At 47.6% G+C, this 27,838-nt stretch overlaps 20 non-coding genes across 20 annotated transcripts; all 20 read right to left on the bottom strand.

The window, feature by feature from the left end:
• Positions 1 to 2,511: 2,511 nt before the first annotated feature.
• trnai-aau (transfer RNA isoleucine (anticodon AAU)) lies at positions 2,512 to 2,585 on the bottom strand. The gene has a single exon. It is a non-coding gene; the product is annotated as a tRNA-Ile (tRNA).
• A 579-nt stretch (positions 2,586 to 3,164) lies between these two features.
• trnai-aau (transfer RNA isoleucine (anticodon AAU)) lies at positions 3,165 to 3,238 on the bottom strand. The gene has a single exon. It is a non-coding gene; the product is annotated as a tRNA-Ile (tRNA).
• A 2,652-nt stretch (positions 3,239 to 5,890) lies between these two features.
• Positions 5,891 to 5,962, bottom strand: trnaq-uug (transfer RNA glutamine (anticodon UUG)). The gene has a single exon. It is a non-coding gene; the product is annotated as a tRNA-Gln (tRNA).
• A 590-nt stretch (positions 5,963 to 6,552) lies between these two features.
• trnai-aau (transfer RNA isoleucine (anticodon AAU)) lies at positions 6,553 to 6,626 on the bottom strand. Its single transcript has one exon. It is a non-coding gene; the product is annotated as a tRNA-Ile (tRNA).
• Positions 6,627 to 7,205: 579 nt separating this feature from the next.
• On the bottom strand, positions 7,206 to 7,279 carry trnai-aau (transfer RNA isoleucine (anticodon AAU)). The gene has a single exon. It is a non-coding gene; the product is annotated as a tRNA-Ile (tRNA).
• Positions 7,280 to 10,100: 2,821 nt separating this feature from the next.
• On the bottom strand, positions 10,101 to 10,172 carry trnap-agg (transfer RNA proline (anticodon AGG)). Its single transcript has one exon. It is a non-coding gene; the product is annotated as a tRNA-Pro (tRNA).
• A 417-nt stretch (positions 10,173 to 10,589) lies between these two features.
• On the bottom strand, positions 10,590 to 10,663 carry trnai-aau (transfer RNA isoleucine (anticodon AAU)). The gene has a single exon. It is a non-coding gene; the product is annotated as a tRNA-Ile (tRNA).
• Positions 10,664 to 11,242: 579 nt separating this feature from the next.
• On the bottom strand, positions 11,243 to 11,316 carry trnai-aau (transfer RNA isoleucine (anticodon AAU)). Its single transcript has one exon. It is a non-coding gene; the product is annotated as a tRNA-Ile (tRNA).
• Positions 11,317 to 14,137: 2,821 nt separating this feature from the next.
• On the bottom strand, positions 14,138 to 14,209 carry trnap-agg (transfer RNA proline (anticodon AGG)). Its single transcript has one exon. It is a non-coding gene; the product is annotated as a tRNA-Pro (tRNA).
• A 417-nt stretch (positions 14,210 to 14,626) lies between these two features.
• trnai-aau (transfer RNA isoleucine (anticodon AAU)) lies at positions 14,627 to 14,700 on the bottom strand. The gene has a single exon. It is a non-coding gene; the product is annotated as a tRNA-Ile (tRNA).
• A 579-nt stretch (positions 14,701 to 15,279) lies between these two features.
• trnai-aau (transfer RNA isoleucine (anticodon AAU)) lies at positions 15,280 to 15,353 on the bottom strand. Its single transcript has one exon. It is a non-coding gene; the product is annotated as a tRNA-Ile (tRNA).
• A 2,821-nt stretch (positions 15,354 to 18,174) lies between these two features.
• Positions 18,175 to 18,246, bottom strand: trnap-agg (transfer RNA proline (anticodon AGG)). The gene has a single exon. It is a non-coding gene; the product is annotated as a tRNA-Pro (tRNA).
• A 417-nt stretch (positions 18,247 to 18,663) lies between these two features.
• On the bottom strand, positions 18,664 to 18,737 carry trnai-aau (transfer RNA isoleucine (anticodon AAU)). Its single transcript has one exon. It is a non-coding gene; the product is annotated as a tRNA-Ile (tRNA).
• Positions 18,738 to 19,316: 579 nt separating this feature from the next.
• On the bottom strand, positions 19,317 to 19,390 carry trnai-aau (transfer RNA isoleucine (anticodon AAU)). The gene has a single exon. It is a non-coding gene; the product is annotated as a tRNA-Ile (tRNA).
• A 2,821-nt stretch (positions 19,391 to 22,211) lies between these two features.
• Positions 22,212 to 22,283, bottom strand: trnap-agg (transfer RNA proline (anticodon AGG)). Its single transcript has one exon. It is a non-coding gene; the product is annotated as a tRNA-Pro (tRNA).
• Positions 22,284 to 22,700: 417 nt separating this feature from the next.
• trnai-aau (transfer RNA isoleucine (anticodon AAU)) lies at positions 22,701 to 22,774 on the bottom strand. The gene has a single exon. It is a non-coding gene; the product is annotated as a tRNA-Ile (tRNA).
• Positions 22,775 to 23,353: 579 nt separating this feature from the next.
• On the bottom strand, positions 23,354 to 23,427 carry trnai-aau (transfer RNA isoleucine (anticodon AAU)). Its single transcript has one exon. It is a non-coding gene; the product is annotated as a tRNA-Ile (tRNA).
• Positions 23,428 to 26,078: 2,651 nt separating this feature from the next.
• On the bottom strand, positions 26,079 to 26,150 carry trnaq-uug (transfer RNA glutamine (anticodon UUG)). Its single transcript has one exon. It is a non-coding gene; the product is annotated as a tRNA-Gln (tRNA).
• A 590-nt stretch (positions 26,151 to 26,740) lies between these two features.
• trnai-aau (transfer RNA isoleucine (anticodon AAU)) lies at positions 26,741 to 26,814 on the bottom strand. Its single transcript has one exon. It is a non-coding gene; the product is annotated as a tRNA-Ile (tRNA).
• Positions 26,815 to 27,393: 579 nt separating this feature from the next.
• trnai-aau (transfer RNA isoleucine (anticodon AAU)) lies at positions 27,394 to 27,467 on the bottom strand. Its single transcript has one exon. It is a non-coding gene; the product is annotated as a tRNA-Ile (tRNA).
• Positions 27,468 to 27,838: the final 371 nt, after the last annotated feature.

The raw sequence follows: 27,838 nt of genomic DNA, 5'->3' as shown, positions 1-27,838 counted from the left end.
AGTGCATAGTGCTACTTCCGTAGGGTCTCACCTCATGCCACCGGCCGCCCTGAGGACCAGGCGAGGTGTGTCAACCTCACCCTGGTTAGACACCCCCAACCCGACGTACATTGACGCCATAGGTATCCCTCGTGGCGTCCCAGAGGAGTATAAAATTACAGATCAGGTTATATCCAGTTTTGCTTCTATCATCCCTTTGATTTCCATTAACCATAATACCGAAGTGATTCATTATCTGCATTATAACGTTCAGCGTCTCTCTAATCAAACTGAAGAAGCGTTCAGAGCAGTTAGTGTAGCAGTTAGCTACTTCTCTGATGGCCTTCCAGACTTGCATGGCAGTTGACATGCTATAAGCAGAAAAGGGTGGTGTGAGTGTAAGGTACATAAAAGATAAGGTAACATGGTTTAAAAAAAACAGTTTAAAACGTATAAATATGGTTAGAGCATTTAAGAGTAGTAATAGTTCATGTCATATATATGAAATTCAGTTGTAAAAGAAAAAAAGACACCCTACTATTTTTTATATGTTTGTGTCTAAAATTACCAAATCTCCATTGTTGGCGTTTGAGTGTAATACCGCAAGGTCCACTAGGGGGTGCTAGCAGTGATGGCGGTATAGAGTAGGTGACAAAACGACAGAGGAAGAATAAATCCTGAGGGTGAATATACGTCAAGTCATCGTGGATTGTCTTCTTTATTCTGTACCACATGTTAGTATAAAGTAGAAATAATGTATGCAAATGACTGTAAAGAGTGTAGAAGTTGCTAAAGTAAACAGCTGACTGCAAAGTGGTTTGTTATAAATGTTTTGTAGAGCACTTGAGCACATGTGAAATGGCTAACGGCTAATGCTAGCAGTCCTTAATGTATGGTGAATAGCATTCAGCAGGTTAACTGCAATATGTGAAATGTGTTACTGATAGTATTGTACTAAAGATATGTGACAAGTATACATTGGCTGTGGAAATTGTCACTAGATTGACATGTAAAGCCGATGTCTTAACATCACAAATGTTTAGCTGTTCAAATGTTTGTTTAACCAATAATGCTGGAAACAAACGGCCAACTGTTGGTGTAGTCATCTTATGAGATCTGAAGTGCTGTTATTGTTCTGAGAGAAAGAATAAATCCTGAGGGTGAATATACGTCAAGTCATCGTGGATTGTCGTCCTTATTCTGTACCACAGGATTTTCAAGGCATACAACCCCTCCAGGTGGTGGAGGGGCAACATTTTGGGGGTCGTCCGGGATGATTTCTGTGTCCTAGAGCGCAGCAAATCATCAATCCATTGAACCTGTCATCAGTTCATGGACAGACACACCACCATTGTGATCCAAGATGTCAGCACGCGAGTTGCAGCGAAGCATTCAGAAGCAACTGCACCAGTTGATCAGCTCTTCAAACACTGACGTACTCCACAAGTTGACTGCTTCCATTGAAGAAAAGAGGCCTGGGCTGGGGCTTACCACGACAGCGGTAACATAAAGGGAGGGATCCAAACCACACTGCACCCGTGACTCAGCAAACCAAAAGTGGAAAAAAAGGGACCAACAGGGAAACCGCTGCCACTCTGGGCCCTCAGCACCTGCCAACGAAAAATAACGTCCTTAAACGCATAAAAGCAAGGCAACCCTCACACACACTTCAGTAATTAAAAGTCAATTTCAAGAGGGGCTCTGTCAAAGAGGGATTCAGGTAACCCTCTATGGGCTCACGCTGACACTGTTGTCCAGGCTGTATTGCCACTGCTTCAGCCGCGGTGGGTGGGGATGACTGGAGGAGGAAGAAGAAGTGGAATGAAAGAGGCAGGTCCCGGAATTGACACCTCCAAGATCGACTGAGGTCTTAAACTGCCCACACGGACAAGCCAAATATCAGCAAAGGTTGAGCCAGTCACCTGAAGGTTAGATTTTTGATCTGAGTGTCCCGGATTCAAGTCCCTGTTCAGGTGACCAGTGACAGGGTCTCAGGTCCACTTGCAAACGCCTCCTTTTTGCCCTCAAAATACAAGGGCAACAGGGCAATCCCTTGGTTCCACCAAGACTTGAACTTAGACCACTGGATTCAAAGTCCGGGCTGCTAACCATTACACCACGGAACCTGCAAGGGTACAGACAGCGCCGGGCCCTGAAGTACATCCTGTCAGATTACATTAGCGTTGATATAACTTCACTGATGGTGGTGTTCTGGGGATTGTGTGGAAGGGTAGTTCAGGGGCAGGGAGGGCTTTTTTTGTTCCTTCACGGTCCGCATTCTCTGCACTCGTGATGTAAAAGTTTGGATAGAGGATAATAGGGTACACTGCCATCTTTGATCTGCTCCTTGCAGTCTTGGTGACCAAGAGGTTTGTTGCCGCTCTGCTTTGACGTGCTGTTTTCTTTACCTTTCCCCGGTCTTTCTGCGGTCTTGTCGAAGGTGTTTCACAGGTGGGTGGGGTGATGTTGGTTATGGAGACCAGTGGGCTGTCGCCGTGGGCTTTTGTTGTTCCTGGAGCACATAAAGAAGAGTGGCTAGTACGGGGGTTGAACCCGTGACCTTGGCGTTATTAGCACCACGCTCTGACCAACTGAGCTAACCAACCACCGGACACCATTGCATCAAATGTTTCCAGCTCAAATCAACTAACTCATCCTTAACAGACGCATTCTCTATGCTCGTGGTCGAAATTTTGGTTCTCGGACAATAGGGTCATCTGCCCCCATTGATCATGCAGTCACGGTGGGCGAGAGGTTTGCTGCTGCTCTGCTTTGCCATGCTGTTTTCTTTACCTTTCCCCGGTCGGTTGGCAGCCTTGATGGGGGTGTTTCGCAGTTGACTGGGTTGTGCGCTGTTGGTTATGGGGCCTGGGGGGTTTTGGGCTTTTGTCCCCGCCATGCTGTTTTCCTTGTACTGTTAGCTGTTGTCAACGGGGGCTTTTGTTGTTTCTTCACGGTCCGCATTCTCTGCACTCGTGGTCTGAAGAGGATAATGGGGTCCACTGCCCCCATTGATCTGCTCCTTGAGTCTTGGTGACCAAGAGGTTTTTTGCCGCTCTGCTTTGACATGCTGTTTTCTTTACCTTTCCCCGGTCTTTTCGAGGGTGGGTGGTGTGATGTCGGTTATGGGGGCCGGTAAGTTGCCAACCAAGGCTTTTGTTGTTCCTGGAGCACATAAAGAAGAGTGGCTAGTACGGGGGTTGAACTCGTGACCTTGGCGTTATTAGCACCACGCTCTGACCAACTGAGCTAACCGGCCACAGGACACCACTGCAATATTTTATGTTTTTTTTTTTATTTTATGTACCCCGACGCAGACTCAATCGGTACGCTGGGGTCTGAGGGCGGGTACCTGGTGGACACCTTGTTTGTGCTCTTGACAGGTATTTCGGGACAGTTTAACAATTGGCTTTTGATGGTGGAACAAGCTAAAACAAGGAAAACAGATTGTTTAGCGTGCCTGGGAGTGGGCCCCTTATTGCAAATAGTTCCCGCTGTGATTTCCGCCGAGTGTCCCTGATGAATACATCCACTGCTCCAGAAGCAGCCTCGGCTAATTGTCGGCCATTCGCCGTAGCGCACCCCGAGGTTACAGAGGTCAAAGGTAAGCCCATATTCAGCAGCACAGTGGCGAAAGGTAAATTTATGTGCATTACCGTTTCCACAGGTTCCCGATTGGTACAACCCGGCATTAATATCTCTTGGTGTAATTCTACCTTACAGATGGATGCCTTCTTCCGGCCGATACTCAGGGCTGACCTCTGGTGGTGGTGCGGTGGACCCGGCGTGAGTGATAGGTTACCGACCGAGAACATGACTGGTGTTTGTGCGCCGATTCCTTTCCTTCTTCCAATGACAGTATTGTCAGTAGATGTGGAGCGCCTAGTGCATAGTGCTACTTCCGTAGGGTCTCACCTCATGCCACCGGCCGCCCTGAGGACCAGGCGAGGTGTGTCAACCTCACCCTGGTTAGACACCCCCAACCCGACGTACATTGACGCCATAGGTATCCCTCGTGGCGTCCCAGAGGAGTATAAAATTACAGATCAGGTTATATCCAGTTTTGCTTCTATCATCCCTTTGATTTCCATTAACCATAATACCGAAGTGATTCATTATCTGCATTATAACGTTCAGCGTCTCTCTAATCAAACTGAAGAAGCGTTCAGAGCAGTTAGTGTAGCAGTTAGCTACTTCTCTGATGGCCTTCCAGACTTGCATGGCAGTTGACATGCTATAAGCAGAATAGGGTGGTGTGAGTGTAAGGTACATAAAAGATAAGGTAACATGGTTTAAAAAAAAAACAGTTTAAAACGTATAAATATGGTTAGAGCATTTAAGAGTAGTAATAGTTCATGTCATATATATAAAATTCAGTTGTAAAAGAAAAAAAGACACCCTACTATTTTTTATATGTTTGTGTCTAAAATAACCAAATCTCCATTGTTGGCGTTTGAGTGTAATACCGCAAGGTCCACTAGGGGGTGCTAGCAGTGATGGCGGTATAGAGTAGGTGACAAAACGACAGAGGAAGAATAAATCCTGAGGGTGAATATACGTCAAGTCATCGTGGATTGTCTTCTTTATTCTGTACCACATGTTAGTATAAAGTAGAAATAATGTATGCAAATGACTGTAAAGAGTGTAGAAGTTGCTAAAGTAAACAGCTGACTGCAAAGTGGTTTGTTATAAATGTTTTGTAGAGCACTTGAGCACATGTGAAATGGCTAACGGCTAATGCTAGCAGTCCTTAATGTATGGTGAATAGCATTCAGCAGGTTAACTGCAATATGTGAAATGTGTTACTGATAGTATTGTACTAAAGATATGTGACAAGTATACATTGGCTGTGGAAATTGTCACTAGATTGACATGTAAAGCCGATGTCTTAACATCACAAATGTTTAGCTGTTCAAATGTTTGTTTAACCAATAATGCTGGAAACAAACGGCCAACTGTTGGTGTAGTCATCTTATGAGATCTGAAGTGCTGTTATTGTTCTGAGAGAAAGAATAAATCCTGAGGGTGAATATACGTCAAGTCATCGTGGATTGTCGTCCTTATTCTGTACCACAGGATTTTCAAGGCATACAACCCCTCCAGGTGGTGGAGGGGCAACATTTTGGGGGTCGTCCGGGATGATTTCTGTGTCCTAGAGCGCAGCAAATCATCAATCCATTGAACCTGTCATCAGTTCATGGACAGACACACCACCATTGTGATCCAAGATGTCAGCACGCGAGTTGCAGCGAAGCATTCAGAAGCAACTGCACCAGTTGATCAGCTCTTCAAACACTGACGTACTCCACAAGTTGACTGCTTCCATTGAAGAAAAGAGGCCTGGGCTGGGGCTTACCACGACAGCGGTAACATAAAGGGAGGGATCCAAACCACACTGCACCCGTGACTCAGCAAACCAAAAGTGGAAAAAAAGGGACCAACAGGGAAACCGCTGCCACTCTGGGCCCTCAGCACCTGCCAACGAAAAATAACGTCCTTAAACGCATAAAAGCAAGGCAACCCTCACACACACTTCAGTAATTAAAAGTCAATTTCAAGAGGGGCTCTGTCAAAGAGGGATTCAGGTAACCCTCTATGGGCTCACGCTGACACTGTTGTCCAGGCTGTATTGCCACTGCTTCAGCCGCGGTGGGTGGGGATGACTGGAGGAGGAAGAAGAAGTGGAATGAAAGAGGCAGGTCCCGGAATTGACACCTCCAAGATCGACTGAGGTCTTAAACTGCCCACACGGACAAGCCAAATATCAGCAAAGGTTGAGCCAGTCACCTGAAGGTTAGATTTTTGATCTGAGTGTCCCGGATTCAAGTCCCTGTTCAGGTGACCAGTGACAGGGTCTCAGGTCCACTTGCAAACGCCTCCTTTTTGCCCTCAAAATACAAGGGCAACCCCTTGGTTCCACCAAGACTTGAACTTAGACCACTGGATTCAAAGTCCGGGGTGCTAACCATTACACCACGGAACCTGCAAGGGTACAGACAGCGCCGGGCCCTGAGTACATCCTGTCAGATTACATTAGCGTTGATATAACTTCACTGATGGTGGTGTTCTGGGGATTGTGTGGAAAGGTAGTTCAGGGGCAGGGAGGGCTTGTCCGAGAATTGAACCTCTTGCACCCTAAGCAAGAATCATACCACTAGACCAACAAGCCCCTGCCTGGGCAAATACTTACCTTTCCCCGATCAGTTGGCGGCCATGATGCGGGTGTTTTCGCAGTTGAATGGGTTGTGCGCTGTTGGTTATGGGGCCAGGGGGGGTTATGAGGGGCGGGGTGTTGTGGACGAGGGCTTTTTTTGTTCCTTCACGGTCCGCATTCTCTGCACTCGTGATGTAAAAGTTTGGATAGAGGATAATAGGGTACACTGCCATCTTTGATCTGCTCCTTGCAGTCTTGGTGACCAAGAGGTTTGTTGCCGCTCTGCTTTCTTTACCTTTCCCCGGTCTTTCTGCGGTCTTGTCGAAGGTGTTTCACAGGTGGGTGGGGTGATGTTGGTTATGGAGACCAGTGGGCTGTCGCCGTGGGCTTTTGTTGTTCCTGGAGCACATAAAGAAGAGTGGCTAGTACGGGGGTTGAACCCGTGACCTTGGCGTTATTAGCACCACGCTCTGACCAACTGAGCTAACCAACCACCGGACACCATTGCATCAAATGTTTCCAGCTCAAATCAACTAACTCATCCTTAACAGACGCATTCTCTATGCTCGTGGTCGAAATTTTGGTTCTCGGACAATAGGGTCATCTGCCCCCATTGATCATGCAGTCACGGTGGGCGAGAGGTTTGCTGCTGCTCTGCTTTGCCATGCTGTTTTCTTTACCTTTCCCCGGTCGGTTGGCAGCCTTGATGGGGGTGTTTCGCAGTTGACTGGGTTGTGCGCTGTTGGTTATGGGGCCTGGGGGGTTTGGGGCTTTTGTCCCCGCCATGCTGTTTTCCTTGTACTGTTAGCTGTTGTCAACGGGGGCTTTTGTTGTTTCTTCACGGTCCGCATTCTCTGCACTCGTGGTCTGAAGAGGATAATGGGGTCCACTGCCCCCATTGATCTGCTCCTTGAGTCTTGGTGACCAAGAGGTTTTTTGCCGCTCTGCTTTGACATGCTGTTTTCTTTACCTTTCCCCGGTCTTTTCGAGGGTGGGTGGTGTGATGTCGGTTATGGGGGCCGGTAAGTTGCCAACCAAGGCTTTTGTTGTTCCTGGAGCACATAAAGAAGAGTGGCTAGTACGGGGGTTGAACTCGTGACCTTGGCGTTATTAGCACCACGCTCTGACCAACTGAGCTAACCGGCCACAGGACACCACTGCAATATTTTATGTTTTTTTTTTTATTTTATGTACCCCGACGCAGACTCAATCGGTACGCTGGGGTCTGAGGGCGGGTACCTGGTGGACACCTTGTTTGTGCTCTTGACAGGTATTTCGGGACAGTTTAACAATTGGCTTTTGATGGTGGAACAAGCTAAAACAAGGAAAACAGATTGTTTAGCGTGCCTGGGAGTGGGCCCCTTATTGCAAATAGTTCCCGCTGTGATTTCCGCCGAGTGTCCCTGATGAATACATCCACTGCTCCAGAAGCAGCCTCGGCTAATTGTCGGCCATTCGCCGTAGCGCACCCCGAGGTTACAGAGGTCAAAGGTAAGCCCATATTCAGCAGCACAGTGGCGAAAGGTAAATTTATGTGCATTACCGTTTCCACAGGTTCCCGATTGGTACAACCCGGCATTAATATCTCTTGGTGTAATTCTACCTTACAGATGGATGCCTTCTTCCGGCCGATACTCAGGGCTGACCTCTGGTGGTGGTGCGGTGGACCCGGCGTGAGTGATAGGTTACCGACCGAGAACATGACTGGTGTTTGTGCGCCGATTCCTTTCCTTCTTCCAATGACAGTATTGTCAGTAGATGTGGAGCGCCTAGTGCATAGTGCTACTTCCGTAGGGTCTCACCTCATGCCACCGGCCGCCCTGAGGACCAGGCGAGGTGTGTCAACCTCACCCTGGTTAGACACCCCCAACCCGACGTACATTGACGCCATAGGTATCCCTCGTGGCGTCCCAGAGGAGTATAAAATTACAGATCAGGTTATATCCAGTTTTGCTTCTATCATCCCTTTGATTTCCATTAACCATAATACCGAAGTGATTCATTATCTGCATTATAACGTTCAGCGTCTCTCTAATCAAACTGAAGAAGCGTTCAGAGCAGTTAGTGTAGCAGTTAGCTACTTCTCTGATGGCCTTCCAGACTTGCATGGCAGTTGACATGCTATAAGCAGAAAAGGGTGGTGTGAGTGTAAGGTACATAAAAGATAAGGTAACATGGTTTAAAAAAAAACAGTTTAAAACGTATAAATATGGTTAGAGCATTTAAGAGTAGTAATAGTTCATGTCATATATATAAAATTCAGTTGTAAAAGAAAAAAAGACACCCTACTATTTTTTATATGTTTGTGTCTAAAATAACCAAATCTCCATTGTTGGCGTTTGAGTGTAATACCGCAAGGTCCACTAGGGGGTGCTAGCAGTGATGGCGGTATAGAGTAGGTGACAAAACGACAGAGGAAGAATAAATCCTGAGGGTGAATATACGTCAAGTCATCGTGGATTGTCTTCTTTATTCTGTACCACATGTTAGTATAAAGTAGAAATAATGTATGCAAATGACTGTAAAGAGTGTAGAAGTTGCTAAAGTAAACAGCTGACTGCAAAGTGGTTTGTTATAAATGTTTTGTAGAGCACTTGAGCACATGTGAAATGGCTAACGGCTAATGCTAGCAGTCCTTAATGTATGGTGAATAGCATTCAGCAGGTTAACTGCAATATGTGAAATGTGTTACTGATAGTATTGTACTAAAGATATGTGACAAGTATACATTGGCTGTGGAAATTGTCACTAGATTGACATGTAAAGCCGATGTCTTAACATCACAAATGTTTAGCTGTTCAAATGTTTGTTTAACCAATAATGCTGGAAACAAACGGCCAACTGTTGGTGTAGTCATCTTATGAGATCTGAAGTGCTGTTATTGTTCTGAGAGAAAGAATAAATCCTGAGGGTGAATATACGTCAAGTCATCGTGGATTGTCGTCCTTATTCTGTACCACAGGATTTTCAAGGCATACAACCCCTCCAGGTGGTGGAGGGGCAACATTTTGGGGGTCGTCCGGGATGATTTCTGTGTCCTAGAGCGCAGCAAATCATCAATCCATTGAACCTGTCATCAGTTCATGGACAGACACACCACCATTGTGATCCAAGATGTCAGCACGCGAGTTGCAGCGAAGCATTCAGAAGCAACTGCACCAGTTGATCAGCTCTTCAAACACTGACGTACTCCACAAGTTGACTGCTTCCATTGAAGAAAAGAGGCCTGGGCTGGGGCTTACCACGACAGCGGTAACATAAAGGGAGGGATCCAAACCACACTGCACCCGTGACTCAGCAAACCAAAAGTGGAAAAAAAGGGACCAACAGGGAAACCGCTGCCACTCTGGGCCCTCAGCACCTGCCAACGAAAAATAACGTCCTTAAACGCATAAAAGCAAGGCAACCCTCACACACACTTCAGTAATTAAAAGTCAATTTCAAGAGGGGCTCTGTCAAAGAGGGATTCAGGTAACCCTCTATGGGCTCACGCTGACACTGTTGTCCAGGCTGTATTGCCACTGCTTCAGCCGCGGTGGGTGGGGATGACTGGAGGAGGAAGAAGAAGTGGAATGAAAGAGGCAGGTCCCGGAATTGACACCTCCAAGATCGACTGAGGTCTTAAACTGCCCACACGGACAAGCCAAATATCAGCAAAGGTTGAGCCAGTCACCTGAAGGTTAGATTTTTGATCTGAGTGTCCCGGATTCAAGTCCCTGTTCAGGTGACCAGTGACAGGGTCTCAGGTCCACTTGCAAACGCCTCCTTTTTGCCCTCAAAATACAAGGGCAACCCCTTGGTTCCACCAAGACTTGAACTTAGACCACTGGATTCAAAGTCCGGGGTGCTAACCATTACACCAGCGCCGGGCCCTGAGTACATCCTGTCAGATTACATTAGCGTTGATATAACTTCACTGATGGTGGTGTTCTGGGGATTGTGTGGAAAGGTAGTTCAGGGGCAGGGAGGGCTTGTCCGAGAATTGAACTCGGGACCTCTTGCACCCTAAGCAAGAATCATACCACTAGACCAACAAGCCCCTGCCTGGGCAAATACTTACCTTTCCCCGATCAGTTGGCGGCCATGATGCGGGTGTTTTCGCAGTTGAATGGGTTGTGCGCTGTTGGTTATGGGGCCAGGGGGGGTTATGAGGGGCGGGGTGTTGTGGACGAGGGCTTTTTTTGTTCCTTCACGGTCCGCATTCTCTGCACTCGTGATGTAAAAGTTTGGATAGAGGATAATAGGGTACACTGCCATCTTTGATCTGCTCCTTGCAGTCTTGGTGACCAAGAGGTTTGTTGCCGCTCTGCTTTGACGTGCTGTTTTCTTTACCTTTCCCCGGTCTTTCTGCGGTCTTGTCGAAGGTGTTTCACAGGTGGGTGGGGTGATGTTGGTTATGGAGACCAGTGGGCTGTCGCCGTGGGCTTTTGTTGTTCCTGGAGCACATAAAGAAGAGTGGCTAGTACGGGGGTTGAACCCGTGACCTTGGCGTTATTAGCACCACGCTCTGACCAACTGAGCTAACCAACCACCGGACACCATTGCATCAAATGTTTCCAGCTCAAATCAACTAACTCATCCTTAACAGACGCATTCTCTATGCTCGTGGTCGAAATTTTGGTTCTCGGACAATAGGGTCATCTGCCCCCATTGATCATGCAGTCACGGTGGGCGAGAGGTTTGCTGCTGCTCTGCTTTGCCATGCTGTTTTCTTTACCTTTCCCCGGTCGGTTGGCAGCCTTGATGGGGGTGTTTCGCAGTTGACTGGGTTGTGCGCTGTTGGTTATGGGGCCTGGGGGGTTTGGGGCTTTTGTCCCCGCCATGCTGTTTTCCTTGTACTGTTAGCTGTTGTCAACGGGGGCTTTTGTTGTTTCTTCACGGTCCGCATTCTCTGCACTCGTGGTCTGAAGAGGATAATGGGGTCCACTGCCCCCATTGATCTGCTCCTTGAGTCTTGGTGACCAAGAGGTTTTTTGCCGCTCTGCTTTGACATGCTGTTTTCTTTACCTTTCCCCGGTCTTTTCGAGGGTGGGTGGTGTGATGTCGGTTATGGGGGCCGGTAAGTTGCCAACCAAGGTTTTTGTTGTTCCTGGAGCACATAAAGAAGAGTGGCTAGTACGGGGGTTGAACTCGTGACCTTGGCGTTATTAGCACCACGCTCTGACCAACTGAGCTAACCGGCCACAGGACACCACTGCAATATTTTATGTTTTTTTTTTTATTTTATGTACCCCGACGCAGACTCAATCGGTACGCTGGGGTCTGAGGGCGGGTACCTGGTGGACACCTTGTTTGTGCTCTTGACAGGTATTTCGGGACAGTTTAACAATTGGCTTTTGATGGTGGAACAAGCTAAAACAAGGAAAACAGATTGTTTAGCGTGCCTGGGAGTGGGCCCCTTATTGCAAATAGTTCCCGCTGTGATTTCCGCCGAGTGTCCCTGATGAATACATCCACTGCTCCAGAAGCAGCCTCGGCTAATTGTCGGCCATTCGCCGTAGCGCACCCCGAGGTTACAGAGGTCAAAGGTAAGCCCATATTCAGCAGCACAGTGGCGAAAGGTAAATTTATGTGCATTACCGTTTCCACAGGTTCCCGATTGGTACAACCCGGCATTAATATCTCTTGGTGTAATTCTACCTTACAGATGGATGCCTTCTTCCGGCCGATACTCAGGGCTGACCTCTGGTGGTGGTGCGGTGGACCCGGCGTGAGTGATAGGTTACCGACCGAGAACATGACTGGTGTTTGTGCGCCGATTCCTTTCCTTCTTCCAATGACAGTATTGTCAGTAGATGTGGAGCGCCTAGTGCATAGTGCTACTTCCGTAGGGTCTCACCTCATGCCACCGGCCGCCCTGAGGACCAGGCGAGGTGTGTCAACCTCACCCTGGTTAGACACCCCCAACCCGACGTACATTGACGCCATAGGTATCCCTCGTGGCGTCCCAGAGGAGTATAAAATTACAGATCAGGTTATATCCAGTTTTGCTTCTATCATCCCTTTGATTTCCATTAACCATAATACCGAAGTGATTCATTATCTGCATTATAACGTTCAGCGTCTCTCTAATCAAACTGAAGAAGCGTTCAGAGCAGTTAGTGTAGCAGTTAGCTACTTCTCTGATGGCCTTCCAGACTTGCATGGCAGTTGACATGCTATAAGCAGAAAAGGGTGGTGTGAGTGTAAGGTACATAAAAGATAAGGTAACATGGTTTAAAAAAAAACAGTTTAAAACGTATAAATATGGTTAGAGCATTTAAGAGTAGTAATAGTTCATGTCATATATATAAAATTCAGTTGTAAAAGAAAAAAAGACACCCTACTATTTTTTATATGTTTGTGTCTAAAATAACCAAATCTCCATTGTTGGCGTTTGAGTGTAATACCGCAAGGTCCACTAGGGGGTGCTAGCAGTGATGGCGGTATAGAGTAGGTGACAAAACGACAGAGGAAGAATAAATCCTGAGGGTGAATATACGTCAAGTCATCGTGGATTGTCTTCTTTATTCTGTACCACATGTTAGTATAAAGTAGAAATAATGTATGCAAATGACTGTAAAGAGTGTAGAAGTTGCTAAAGTAAACAGCTGACTGCAAAGTGGTTTGTTATAAATGTTTTGTAGAGCACTTGAGCACATGTGAAATGGCTAACGGCTAATGCTAGCAGTCCTTAATGTATGGTGAATAGCATTCAGCAGGTTAACTGCAATATGTGAAATGTGTTACTGATAGTATTGTACTAAAGATATGTGACAAGTATACATTGGCTGTGGAAATTGTCACTAGATTGACATGTAAAGCCGATGTCTTAACATCACAAATGTTTAGCTGTTCAAATGTTTGTTTAACCAATAATGCTGGAAACAAACGGCCAACTGTTGGTGTAGTCATCTTATGAGATCTGAAGTGCTGTTATTGTTCTGAGAGAAAGAATAAATCCTGAGGGTGAATATACGTCAAGTCATCGTGGATTGTCGTCCTTATTCTGTACCACAGGATTTTCAAGGCATACAACCCCTCCAGGTGGTGGAGGGGCAACATTTTGGGGGTCGTCCGGGATGATTTCTGTGTCCTAGAGCGCAGCAAATCATCAATCCATTGAACCTGTCATCAGTTCATGGACAGACACACCACCATTGTGATCCAAGATGTCAGCACGCGAGTTGCAGCGAAGCATTCAGAAGCAACTGCACCAGTTGATCAGCTCTTCAAACACTGACGTACTCCACAAGTTGACTGCTTCCATTGAAGAAAAGAGGCCTGGGCTGGGGCTTACCACGACAGCGGTAACATAAAGGGAGGGATCCAAACCACACTGCACCCGTGACTCAGCAAACCAAAAGTGGAAAAAAAGGGACCAACAGGGAAACCGCTGCCGCTCTGGGCCCTCAGCACCTGCCAACGAAAAATAACGTCCTTAAACGCATAAAAGCAAGGCAACCCTCACACACACTTCAGTAATTAAAAGTCAATTTCAAGAGGGGCTCTGTCAAAGAGGGATTCAGGTAACCCTCTATGGGCTCACGCTGACACTGTTGTCCAGGCTGTATTGCCACTGCTTCAGCCGCGGTGGGTGGGGATGACTGGAGGAGGAAGAAGAAGTGGAATGAAAGAGGCAGGTCCCGGAATTGACACCTCCAAGATCGACTGAGGTCTTAAACTGCCCACACGGACAAGCCAAATATCAGCAAAGGTTGAGCCAGTCACCTGAAGGTTAGATTTTTGATCTGAGTGTCCCGGATTCAAGTCCCTGTTCAGGTGATCAGTGACAGGGTCTCAGGTCCACTTGCAAACGCCTCCTTTTTGCCCTCAAAATACAAGGGCAACCCCTTGGTTCCACCAAGACTTGAACTTAGACCACTGGATTCAAAGTCCGGGGTGCTAACCATTACACCAGCGCCGGGCCCTGAGTACATCCTGTCAGATTACATTAGCGTTGATATAACTTCACTGATGGTGGTGTTCTGGGGATTGTGTGGAAAGGTAGTTCAGGGGCAGGGAGGGCTTGTCCGAGAATTGAACTCGGGACCTCTTGCACCCTAAGCAAGAATCATACCACTAGACCAACAAGCCCCTGCCTGGGCAAATACTTACCTTTCCCCGATCAGTTGGCGGCCATGATGCGGGTGTTTTCGCAGTTGAATGGGTTGTGCGCTGTTGGTTATGGGGCCAGGGGGGGTTATGAGGGGCGGGGTGTTGTGGACGAGGGCTTTTTTTGTTCCTTCACGGTCCGCATTCTCTGCACTCGTGATGTAAAAGTTTGGATAGAGGATAATAGGGTACACTGCCATCTTTGATCTGCTCCTTGCAGTCTTGGTGACCAAGAGGTTTGTTGCCGCTCTGCTTTGACGTGCTGTTTTCTTTACCTTTCCCCGGTCTTTCTGCGGTCTTGTCGAAGGTGTTTCACAGGTGGGTGGGGTGATGTTGGTTATGGAGACCAGTGGGCTGTCGCCGTGGGCTTTTGTTGTTCCTGGAGCACATAAAGAAGAGTGGCTAGTACGGGGGTTGAACCCGTGACCTTGGCGTTATTAGCACCACGCTCTGACCAACTGAGCTAACCAACCACCGGACACCATTGCATCAAATGTTTCCAGCTCAAATCAACTAACTCATCCTTAACAGACGCATTCTCTATGCTCGTGGTCGAAATTTTGGTTCTCGGACAATAGGGTCATCTGCCCCCATTGATCATGCAGTCACGGTGGGCGAGAGGTTTGCTGCTGCTCTGCTTTGCCATGCTGTTTTCTTTACCTTTCCCCGGTCGGTTGGCAGCCTTGATGGGGGTGTTTCGCAGTTGACTGGGTTGTGCGCTGTTGGTTATGGGGCCTGGGGGGTTTGGGGCTTTTGTCCCCGCCATGCTGTTTTCCTTGTACTGTTAGCTGTTGTCAACGGGGGCTTTTGTTGTTTCTTCACGGTCCGCATTCTCTGCACTCGTGGTCTGAAGAGGATAATGGGGTCCACTGCCCCCATTGATCTGCTCCTTGAGTCTTGGTGACCAAGAGGTTTTTTGCCGCTCTGCTTTGACATGCTGTTTTCTTTACCTTTCCCCGGTCTTTTCGAGGGTGGGTGGTGTGATGTCGGTTATGGGGGCCGGTAAGTTGCCAACCAAGGTTTTTGTTGTTCCTGGAGCACATAAAGAAGAGTGGCTAGTACGGGGGTTGAACTCGTGACCTTGGCGTTATTAGCACCACGCTCTGACCAACTGAGCTAACCGGCCACAGGACACCACTGCAATATTTTATGTTTTTTTTTTTATTTTATGTACCCCGACGCAGACTCAATCGGTACGCTGGGGTCTGAGGGCGGGTACCTGGTGGACACCTTGTTTGTGCTCTTGACAGGTATTTCGGGACAGTTTAACAATTGGCTTTTGATGGTGGAACAAGCTAAAACAAGGAAAACAGATTGTTTAGCGTGCCTGGGAGTGGGCCCCTTATTGCAAATAGTTCCCGCTGTGATTTCCGCCGAGTGTCCCTGATGAATACATCCACTGCTCCAGAAGCAGCCTCGGCTAATTGTCGGCCATTCGCCGTAGCGCACCCCGAGGTTACAGAGGTCAAAGGTAAGCCCATATTCAGCAGCACAGTGGCGAAAGGTAAATTTATGTGCATTACCGTTTCCACAGGTTCCCGATTGGTACAACCCGGCATTAATATCTCTTGGTGTAATTCTACCTTACAGATGGATGCCTTCTTCCGGCCGATACTCAGGGCTGACCTCTGGTGGTGGTGCGGTGGACCCGGCGTGAGTGATAGGTTACCGACCGAGAACATGACTGGTGTTTGTGCGCCGATTCCTTTCCTTCTTCCAATGACAGTATTGTCAGTAGATGTGGAGCGCCTAGTGCATAGTGCTACTTCCGTAGGGTCTCACCTCATGCCACCGGCCGCCCTGAGGACCAGGCGAGGTGTGTCAACCTCACCCTGGTTAGACACCCCCAACCCGACGTACATTGACGCCATAGGTATCCCTCGTGGCGTCCCAGAGGAGTATAAAATTACAGATCAGGTTATATCCAGTTTTGCTTCTATCATCCCTTTGATTTCCATTAACCATAATACCGAAGTGATTCATTATCTGCATTATAACGTTCAGCGTCTCTCTAATCAAACTGAAGAAGCGTTCAGAGCAGTTAGTGTAGCAGTTAGCTACTTCTCTGATGGCCTTCCAGACTTGCATGGCAGTTGACATGCTATAAGCAGAAAAGGGTGGTGTGAGTGTAAGGTACATAAAAGATAAGGTAACATGGTTTAAAAAAAAACAGTTTAAAACGTATAAATATGGTTAGAGCATTTAAGAGTAGTAATAGTTCATGTCATATATATAAAATTCAGTTGTAAAAGAAAAAAAGACACCCTACTATTTTTTATATGTTTGTGTCTAAAATAACCAAATCTCCATTGTTGGCGTTTGAGTGTAATACCGCAAGGTCCACTAGGGGGTGCTAGCAGTGATGGCGGTATAGAGTAGGTGACAAAACGACAGAGGAAGAATAAATCCTGAGGGTGAATATACGTCAAGTCATCGTGGATTGTCTTCTTTATTCTGTACCACATGTTAGTATAAAGTAGAAATAATGTATGCAAATGACTGTAAAGAGTGTAGAAGTTGCTAAAGTAAACAGCTGACTGCAAAGTGGTTTGTTATAAATGTTTTGTAGAGCACTTGAGCACATGTGAAATGGCTAACGGCTAATGCTAGCAGTCCTTAATGTATGGTGAATAGCATTCAGCAGGTTAACTGCAATATGTGAAATGTGTTACTGATAGTATTGTACTAAAGATATGTGACAAGTATACATTGGCTGTGGAAATTGTCACTAGATTGACATGTAAAGCCGATGTCTTAACATCACAAATGTTTAGCTGTTCAAATGTTTGTTTAACCAATAATGCTGGAAACAAACGGCCAACTGTTGGTGTAGTCATCTTATGAGATCTGAAGTGCTGTTATTGTTCTGAGAGAAAGAATAAATCCTGAGGGTGAATATACGTCAAGTCATCGTGGATTGTCGTCCTTATTCTGTACCACAGGATTTTCAAGGCATACAACCCCTCCAGGTGGTGGAGGGGCAACATTTTGGGGGTCGTCCGGGATGATTTCTGTGTCCTAGAGCGCAGCAAATCATCAATCCATTGAACCTGTCATCAGTTCATGGACAGACACACCACCATTGTGATCCAAGATGTCAGCACGCGAGTTGCAGCGAAGCATTCAGAAGCAACTGCACCAGTTGATCAGCTCTTCAAACACTGACGTACTCCACAAGTTGACTGCTTCCATTGAAGAAAAGAGGCCTGGGCTGGGGCTTACCACGACAGCGGTAACATAAAGGGAGGGATCCAAACCACACTGCACCCGTGACTCAGCAAACCAAAAGTGGAAAAAAAGGGACCAACAGGGAAACCGCTGCCGCTCTGGGCCCTCAGCACCTGCCAACGAAAAATAACGTCCTTAAACGCATAAAAGCAAGGCAACCCTCACACACACTTCAGTAATTAAAAGTCAATTTCAAGAGGGGCTCTGTCAAAGAGGGATTCAGGTAACCCTCTATGGGCTCACGCTGACACTGTTGTCCAGGCTGTATTGCCACTGCTTCAGCCGCGGTGGGTGGGGATGACTGGAGGAGGAAGAAGAAGTGGAATGAAAGAGGCAGGTCCCGGAATTGACACCTCCAAGATCGACTGAGGTCTTAAACTGCCCACACGGACAAGCCAAATATCAGCAAAGGTTGAGCCAGTCACCTGAAGGTTAGATTTTTGATCTGAGTGTCCCGGATTCAAGTCCCTGTTCAGGTGATCAGTGACAGGGTCTCAGGTCCACTTGCAAACGCCTCCTTTTTGCCCTCAAAATACAAGGGCAACCCCTTGGTTCCACCAAGACTTGAACTTAGACCACTGGATTCAAAGTCCGGGGTGCTAACCATTACACCAGCGCCGGGCCCTGAGTACATCCTGTCAGATTACATTAGCGTTGATATAACTTCACTGATGGTGGTGTTCTGGGGATTGTGTGGAAAGGTAGTTCAGGGGCAGGGAGGGCTTGTCCGAGAATTGAACTCGGGACCTCTTGCACCCTAAGCAAGAATCATACCACTAGACCAACAAGCCCCTGCCTGGGCAAATACTTACCTTTCCCCGATCAGTTGGCGGCCATGATGCGGGTGTTTTCGCAGTTGAATGGGTTGTGCGCTGTTGGTTATGGGGCCAGGGGGGGTTATGAGGGGCGGGGTGTTGTGGACGAGGGCTTTTTTTGTTCCTTCACGGTCCGCATTCTCTGCACTCGTGATGTAAAAGTTTGGATAGAGGATAATAGGGTACACTGCCATCTTTGATCTGCTCCTTGCAGTCTTGGTGACCAAGAGGTTTGTTGCCGCTCTGCTTTGACGTGCTGTTTTCTTTACCTTTCCCCGGTCTTTCTGCGGTCTTGTCGAAGGTGTTTCACAGGTGGGTGGGGTGATGTTGGTTATGGAGACCAGTGGGCTGTCGCCGTGGGCTTTTGTTGTTCCTGGAGCACATAAAGAAGAGTGGCTAGTACGGGGGTTGAACCCGTGACCTTGGCGTTATTAGCACCACGCTCTGACCAACTGAGCTAACCAACCACCGGACACCATTGCATCAAATGTTTCCAGCTCAAATCAACTAACTCATCCTTAACAGACGCATTCTCTATGCTCGTGGTCGAAATTTTGGTTCTCGGACAATAGGGTCATCTGCCCCCATTGATCATGCAGTCACGGTGGGCGAGAGGTTTGCTGCTGCTCTGCTTTGCCATGCTGTTTTCTTTACCTTTCCCCGGTCGGTTGGCAGCCTTGATGGGGGTGTTTCGCAGTTGACTGGGTTGTGCGCTGTTGGTTATGGGGCCTGGGGGGTTTTGGGCTTTTGTCCCCGCCATGCTGTTTTCCTTGTACTGTTAGCTGTTGTCAACGGGGGCTTTTGTTGTTTCTTCACGGTCCGCATTCTCTGCACTCGTGGTCTGAAGAGGATAATGGGGTCCACTGCCCCCATTGATCTGCTCCTTGAGTCTTGGTGACCAAGAGGTTTTTTGCCGCTCTGCTTTGACATGCTGTTTTCTTTACCTTTCCCCGGTCTTTTCGAGGGTGGGTGGTGTGATGTCGGTTATGGGGGCCGGTAAGTTGCCAACCAAGGCTTTTGTTGTTCCTGGAGCACATAAAGAAGAGTGGCTAGTACGGGGGTTGAACTCGTGACCTTGGCGTTATTAGCACCACGCTCTGACCAACTGAGCTAACCGGCCACAGGACACCACTGCAATATTTTATGTTTTTTTTTTTATTTTATGTACCCCGACGCAGACTCAATCGGTACGCTGGGGTCTGAGGGCGGGTACCTGGTGGACACCTTGTTTGTGCTCTTGACAGGTATTTCGGGACAGTTTAACAATTGGCTTTTGATGGTGGAACAAGCTAAAACAAGGAAAACAGATTGTTTAGCGTGCCTGGGAGTGGGCCCCTTATTGCAAATAGTTCCCGCTGTGATTTCCGCCGAGTGTCCCTGATGAATACATCCACTGCTCCAGAAGCAGCCTCGGCTAATTGTCGGCCATTCGCCGTAGCGCACCCCGAGGTTACAGAGGTCAAAGGTAAGCCCATATTCAGCAGCACAGTGGCGAAAGGTAAATTTATGTGCATTACCGTTTCCACAGGTTCCCGATTGGTACAACCCGGCATTAATATCTCTTGGTGTAATTCTACCTTACAGATGGATGCCTTCTTCCGGCCGATACTCAGGGCTGACCTCTGGTGGTGGTGCGGTGGACCCGGCGTGAGTGATAGGTTACCGACCGAGAACATGACTGGTGTTTGTGCGCCGATTCCTTTCCTTCTTCCAATGACAGTATTGTCAGTAGATGTGGAGCGCCTAGTGCATAGTGCTACTTCCGTAGGGTCTCACCTCATGCCACCGGCCGCCCTGAGGACCAGGCGAGGTGTGTCAACCTCACCCTGGTTAGACACCCCCAACCCGACGTACATTGACGCCATAGGTATCCCTCGTGGCGTCCCAGAGGAGTATAAAATTACAGATCAGGTTATATCCAGTTTTGCTTCTATCATCCCTTTGATTTCCATTAACCATAATACCGAAGTGATTCATTATCTGCATTATAACGTTCAGCGTCTCTCTAATCAAACTGAAGAAGCGTTCAGAGCAGTTAGTGTAGCAGTTAGCTACTTCTCTGATGGCCTTCCAGACTTGCATGGCAGTTGACATGCTATAAGCAGAAAAGGGTGGTGTGAGTGTAAGGTACATAAAAGATAAGGTAACATGGTTTAAAAAAAAACAGTTTAAAACGTATAAATATGGTTAGAGCATTTAAGAGTAGTAATAGTTCATGTCATATATATAAAATTCAGTTGTAAAAGAAAAAAAGACACCCTACTATTTTTTATATGTTTGTGTCTAAAATAACCAAATCTCCATTGTTGGCGTTTGAGTGTAATACCGCAAGGTCCACTAGGGGGTGCTAGCAGTGATGGCGGTATAGAGTAGGTGACAAAACGACAGAGGAAGAATAAATCCTGAGGGTGAATATACGTCAAGTCATCGTGGATTGTCTTCTTTATTCTGTACCACATGTTAGTATAAAGTAGAAATAATGTATGCAAATGACTGTAAAGAGTGTAGAAGTTGCTAAAGTAAACAGCTGACTGCAAAGTGGTTTGTTATAAATGTTTTGTAGAGCACTTGAGCACATGTGAAATGGCTAACGGCTAATGCTAGCAGTCCTTAATGTATGGTGAATAGCATTCAGCAGGTTAACTGCAATATGTGAAATGTGTTACTGATAGTATTGTACTAAAGATATGTGACAAGTATACATTGGCTGTGGAAATTGTCACTAGATTGACATGTAAAGCCGATGTCTTAACATCACAAATGTTTAGCTGTTCAAATGTTTGTTTAACCAATAATGCTGGAAACAAACGGCCAACTGTTGGTGTAGTCATCTTATGAGATCTGAAGTGCTGTTATTGTTCTGAGAGAAAGAATAAATCCTGAGGGTGAATATACGTCAAGTCATCGTGGATTGTCGTCCTTATTCTGTACCACAGGATTTTCAAGGCATACAACCCCTCCAGGTGGTGGAGGGGCAACATTTTGGGGGTCGTCCGGGATGATTTCTGTGTCCTAGAGCGCAGCAAATCATCAATCCATTGAACCTGTCATCAGTTCATGGACAGACACACCACCATTGTGATCCAAGATGTCAGCACGCGAGTTGCAGCGAAGCATTCAGAAGCAACTGCACCAGTTGATCAGCTCTTCAAACACTGACGTACTCCACAAGTTGACTGCTTCCATTGAAGAAAAGAGGCCTGGGCTGGGGCTTACCACGACAGCGGTAACATAAAGGGAGGGATCCAAACCACACTGCACCCGTGACTCAGCAAACCAAAAGTGGAAAAAAAGGGACCAACAGGGAAACCGCTGCCACTCTGGGCCCTCAGCACCTGCCAACGAAAAATAACGTCCTTAAACGCATAAAAGCAAGGCAACCCTCACACACACTTCAGTAATTAAAAGTCAATTTCAAGAGGGGCTCTGTCAAAGAGGGATTCAGGTAACCCTCTATGGGCTCACGCTGACACTGTTGTCCAGGCTGTATTGCCACTGCTTCAGCCGCGGTGGGTGGGGATGACTGGAGGAGGAAGAAGAAGTGGAATGAAAGAGGCAGGTCCCGGAATTGACACCTCCAAGATCGACTGAGGTCTTAAACTGCCCACACGGACAAGCCAAATATCAGCAAAGGTTGAGCCAGTCACCTGAAGGTTAGATTTTTGATCTGAGTGTCCCGGATTCAAGTCCCTGTTCAGGTGACCAGTGACAGGGTCTCAGGTCCACTTGCAAACGCCTCCTTTTTGCCCTCAAAATACAAGGGCAACCCCTTGGTTCCACCAAGACTTGAACTTAGACCACTGGATTCAAAGTCCGGGGTGCTAACCATTACACCAGCGCCGGGCCCTGAGTACATCCTGTCAGATTACATTAGCGTTGATATAACTTCACTGATGGTGGTGTTCTGGGGATTGTGTGGAAAGGTAGTTCAGGGGCAGGGAGGGCTTGTCCGAGAATTGAACTCGGGACCTCTTGCACCCTAAGCAAGAATCATACCACTAGACCAACAAGCCCCTGCCTGGGCAAATACTTACCTTTCCCCGATCAGTTGGCGGCCATGATGCGGGTGTTTTCGCAGTTGAATGGGTTGTGCGCTGTTGGTTATGGGGCCAGGGGGGGTTATGAGGGGCGGGGTGTTGTGGACGAGGGCTTTTTTTGTTCCTTCACGGTCCGCATTCTCTGCACTCGTGATGTAAAAGTTTGGATAGAGGATAATAGGGTACACTGCCATCTTTGATCTGCTCCTTGCAGTCTTGGTGACCAAGAGGTTTGTTGCCGCTCTGCTTTGACGTGCTGTTTTCTTTACCTTTCCCCGGTCTTTCTGCGGTCTTGTCGAAGGTGTTTCACAGGTGGGTGGGGTGATGTTGGTTATGGAGACCAGTGGGCTGTCGCCGTGGGCTTTTGTTGTTCCTGGAGCACATAAAGAAGAGTGGCTAGTACGGGGGTTGAACCCGTGACCTTGGCGTTATTAGCACCACGCTCTGACCAACTGAGCTAACCAACCACCGGACACCATTGCATCAAATGTTTCCAGCTCAAATCAACTAACTCATCCTTAACAGACGCATTCTCTATGCTCGTGGTCGAAATTTTGGTTCTCGGACAATAGGGTCATCTGCCCCCATTGATCATGCAGTCACGGTGGGCGAGAGGTTTGCTGCTGCTCTGCTTTGCCATGCTGTTTTCTTTACCTTTCCCCGGTCGGTTGGCAGCCTTGATGGGGGTGTTTCGCAGTTGACTGGGTTGTGCGCTGTTGGTTATGGGGCCTGGGGGGTTTTGGGCTTTTGTCCCCGCCATGCTGTTTTCCTTGTACTGTTAGCTGTTGTCAACGGGGGCTTTTGTTGTTTCTTCACGGTCCGCATTCTCTGCACTCGTGGTCTGAAGAGGATAATGGGGTCCACTGCCCCCATTGATCTGCTCCTTGAGTCTTGGTGACCAAGAGGTTTTTTGCCGCTCTGCTTTGACATGCTGTTTTCTTTACCTTTCCCCGGTCTTTTCGAGGGTGGGTGGTGTGATGTCGGTTATGGGGGCCGGTAAGTTGCCAACCAAGGCTTTTGTTGTTCCTGGAGCACATAAAGAAGAGTGGCTAGTACGGGGGTTGAACTCGTGACCTTGGCGTTATTAGCACCACGCTCTGACCAACTGAGCTAACCGGCCACAGGACACCACTGCAATATTTTATGTTTTTTTTTTTATTTTATGTACCCCGACGCAGACTCAATCGGTACGCTGGGGTCTGAGGGCGGGTACCTGGTGGACACCTTGTTTGTGCTCTTGACAGGTATTTCGGGACAGTTTAACAATTGGCTTTTGATGGTGGAACAAGCTAAAACAAGGAAAACAGATTGTTTAGCGTGCCTGGGAGTGGGCCCCTTATTGCAAATAGTTCCCGCTGTGATTTCCGCCGAGTGTCCCTGATGAATACATCCACTGCTCCAGAAGCAGCCTCGGCTAATTGTCGGCCATTCGCCGTAGCGCACCCCGAGGTTACAGAGGTCAAAGGTAAGCCCATATTCAGCAGCACAGTGGCGAAAGGTAAATTTATGTGCATTACCGTTTCCACAGGTTCCCGATTGGTACAACCCGGCATTAATATCTCTTGGTGTAATTCTACCTTACAGATGGATGCCTTCTTCCGGCCGATACTCAGGGCTGACCTCTGGTGGTGGTGCGGTGGACCCGGCGTGAGTGATAGGTTACCGACCGAGAACATGACTGGTGTTTGTGCGCCGATTCCTTTCCTTCTTCCAATGACAGTATTGTCAGTAGATGTGGAGCGCCTAGTGCATAGTGCTACTTCCGTAGGGTCTCACCTCATGCCACCGGCCGCCCTGAGGACCAGGCGAGGTGTGTCAACCTCACCCTGGTTAGACACCCCCAACCCGACGTACATTGACGCCATAGGTATCCCTCGTGGCGTCCCAGAGGAGTATAAAATTACAGATCAGGTTATATCCAGTTTTGCTTCTATCATCCCTTTGATTTCCATTAACCATAATACCGAAGTGATTCATTATCTGCATTATAACGTTCAGCGTCTCTCTAATCAAACTGAAGAAGCGTTCAGAGCAGTTAGTGTAGCAGTTAGCTACTTCTCTGATGGCCTTCCAGACTTGCATGGCAGTTGACATGCTATAAGCAGAAAAGGGTGGTGTGAGTGTAAGGTACATAAAAGATAAGGTAACATGGTTTAAAAAAAAACAGTTTAAAACGTATAAATATGGTTAGAGCATTTAAGAGTAGTAATAGTTCATGTCATATATATAAAATTCAGTTGTAAAAGAAAAAAAGACACCCTACTATTTTTTATATGTTTGTGTCTAAAATAACCAAATCTCCATTGTTGGCGTTTGAGTGTAATACCGCAAGGTCCACTAGGGGGTGCTAGCAGTGATGGCGGTATAGAGTAGGTGACAAAACGACAGAGGAAGAATAAATCCTGAGGGTGAATATACGTCAAGTCATCGTGGATTGTCTTCTTTATTCTGTACCACATGTTAGTATAAAGTAGAAATAATGTATGCAAATGACTGTAAAGAGTGTAGAAGTTGCTAAAGTAAACAGCTGACTGCAAAGTGGTTTGTTATAAATGTTTTGTAGAGCACTTGAGCACATGTGAAATGGCTAACGGCTAATGCTAGCAGTCCTTAATGTATGGTGAATAGCATTCAGCAGGTTAACTGCAATATGTGAAATGTGTTACTGATAGTATTGTACTAAAAATATGTGACAAGTATACATTGGCTGTGGAAATTGTCACTAGATTGACATGTAAAGCCGATGTCTTAACATCACAAATGTTTAGCTGTTCAAATGTTTGTTTAACCAATAATGCTGGAAACAAACGGCCAACTGTTGGTGTAGTCATCTTATGAGATCTGAAGTGCTGTTATTGTTCTGAGAGAAAGAATAAATCCTGAGGGTGAATATACGTCAAGTCATCGTGGATTGTCGTCCTTATTCTGTACCACAGGATTTTCAAGGCATACAACCCCTCCAGGTGGTGGAGGGGCAACATTTTGGGGGTCCTCCGGGATGATTTCTGTGTCCTAGAGCGCAGCAAATCATCAATCCATTGAACCTGTCATCAGTTCATGGACAGACACACCACCATTGTGATCCAAGATGTCAGCACGTGAGTTGCAGCGAAGCATTCAGAAGCAACTGCACCAGTTGATCAGCTCTTCAAACACTGACGTACTCCACAAGTTGACTGCTTCCATTGAAGAAAAGAGGCCTGGGCTGGGGCTTACCACGACAGCGGTAACATAAAGGGAGGGATCCAAACCACACTGCACCCGTGACTCAGCAAACCAAAAGTGGAAAAAAAGGGACCAACAGGGAAACCGCTGCCACTCTGGGCCCTCAGCACCTGCCAACGAAAAATAACGTCCTTAAACGCATAAAAGCAAGGCAACCCTCACACACACTTCAGTAATTAAAAGTCAATTTCAAGAGGGGCTCTGTCAAAGAGGGATTCAGGTAACCCTCTATGGGCTCACGCTGACACTGTTGTCCAGGCTGTATTGCCACTGCTTCAGCCGCGGTGGGTGGGGATGACTGGAGGAGGAAGAAGAAGTGGAATGAAAGAGGCAGGTCCCGGAATTGACACCTCCAAGATCGACTGAGGTCTTAAACTGCCCACACGGACAAGCCAAATATCAGCAAAGGTTGAGCCAGTCACCTGAAGGTTAGATTTTTGATCTGAGTGTCCCGGATTCAAGTCCCTGTTCAGGTGACCAGTGACAGGGTCTCAGGTCCACTTGCAAACGCCTCCTTTTTGCCCTCAAAATACAAGGGCAACCCCTTGGTTCCACCAAGACTTGAACTTAGACCACTGGATTCAAAGTCCGGGGTGCTAACCATTACACCACGGAACCTGCAAGGGTACAGACAGCGCCGGGCCCTGAGTACATCCTGTCAGATTACATTAGCGTTGATATAACTTCACTGATGGTGGTGTTCTGGGGATTGTGTGGAAAGGTAGTTCAGGGGCAGGGAGGGCTTGTCCGAGAATTGAACCTCTTGCACCCTAAGCAAGAATCATACCACTAGACCAACAAGCCCCTGCCTGGGCAAATACTTACCTTTCCCCGATCAGTTGGCGGCCATGATGCGGGTGTTTTCGCAGTTGAATGGGTTGTGCGCTGTTGGTTATGGGGCCAGGGGGGGTTATGAGGGGCGGGGTGTTGTGGACGAGGGCTTTTTTTGTTCCTTCACGGTCCGCATTCTCTGCACTCGTGATGTAAAAGTTTGGATAGAGGATAATAGGGTACACTGCCATCTTTGATCTGCTCCTTGCAGTCTTGGTGACCAAGAGGTTTGTTGCCGCTCTGCTTTCTTTACCTTTCCCCGGTCTTTCTGCGGTCTTGTCGAAGGTGTTTCACAGGTGGGTGGGGTGATGTTGGTTATGGAGACCAGTGGGCTGTCGCCGTGGGCTTTTGTTGTTCCTGGAGCACATAAAGAAGAGTGGCTAGTACGGGGGTTGAACCCGTGACCTTGGCGTTATTAGCACCACGCTCTGACCAACTGAGCTAACCAACCACCGGACACCATTGCATCAAATGTTTCCAGCTCAAATCAACTAACTCATCCTTAACAGACGCATTCTCTATGCTCGTGGTCGAAATTTTGGTTCTCGGACAATAGGGTCATCTGCCCCCATTGATCATGCAGTCACGGTGGGCGAGAGGTTTGCTGCTGCTCTGCTTTGCCATGCTGTTTTCTTTACCTTTCCCCGGTCGGTTGGCAGCCTTGATGGGGGTGTTTCGCAGTTGACTGGGTTGTGCGCTGTTGGTTATGGGGCCTGGGGGGTTTGGGGCTTTTGTCCCCGCCATGCTGTTTTCCTTGTACTGTTAGCTGTTGTCAACGGGGGCTTTTGTTGTTTCTTCACGGTCCGCATTCTCTGCACTCGTGGTCTGAAGAGGATAATGGGGTCCACTGCCCCCATTGATCTGCTCCTTGAGTCTTGGTGACCAAGAGGTTTTTTGCCGCTCTGCTTTGACATGCTGTTTTCTTTACCTTTCCCCGGTCTTTTCGAGGGTGGGTGGTGTGATGTCGGTTATGGGGGCCGGTAAGTTGCCAACCAAGGCTTTTGTTGTTCCTGGAGCACATAAAGAAGAGTGGCTAGTACGGGGGTTGAACTCGTGACCTTGGCGTTATTAGCACCACGCTCTGACCAACTGAGCTAACCGGCCACAGGACACCACTGCAATATTTTATGTTTTTTTTTTTATTTTATGTACCCCGACGCAGACTCAATCGGTACGCTGGGGTCTGAGGGCGGGTACCTGGTGGACACCTTGTTTGTGCTCTTGACAGGTATTTCGGGACAGTTTAACAATTGGCTTTTGATGGTGGAACAAGCTAAAACAAGGAAAACAGATTGTTTAGCGTGCCTGGGAGTGGGCCCCTTATTGCAAATAGTTCCCGCTGTGATTTCCGCCGAGTGTCCCTGATGAATACATCCACTGCTCCAGAAGCAGCCTCGGCTAATTGTCGGCCATTCGCCGTAGCGCACCCCGAGGTTACAGAGGTCAAAGGTAAGCCCATATTCAGCAGCACAGTG

The sequence above is a fragment of the Doryrhamphus excisus genome, unplaced genomic scaffold (assembly GCF_037039965.1).
Source record: "Doryrhamphus excisus strain RoL-2023G ecotype Guam unplaced genomic scaffold, RoL_Dexc_Guam_v1.1 HiC_scaffold_24, whole genome shotgun sequence".
NCBI classification, from domain to species: domain Eukaryota; kingdom Metazoa; phylum Chordata; class Actinopteri; order Syngnathiformes; family Syngnathidae; genus Doryrhamphus; species Doryrhamphus excisus.
This window is presented reverse-complemented; position numbering and strand designations above follow the sequence as displayed.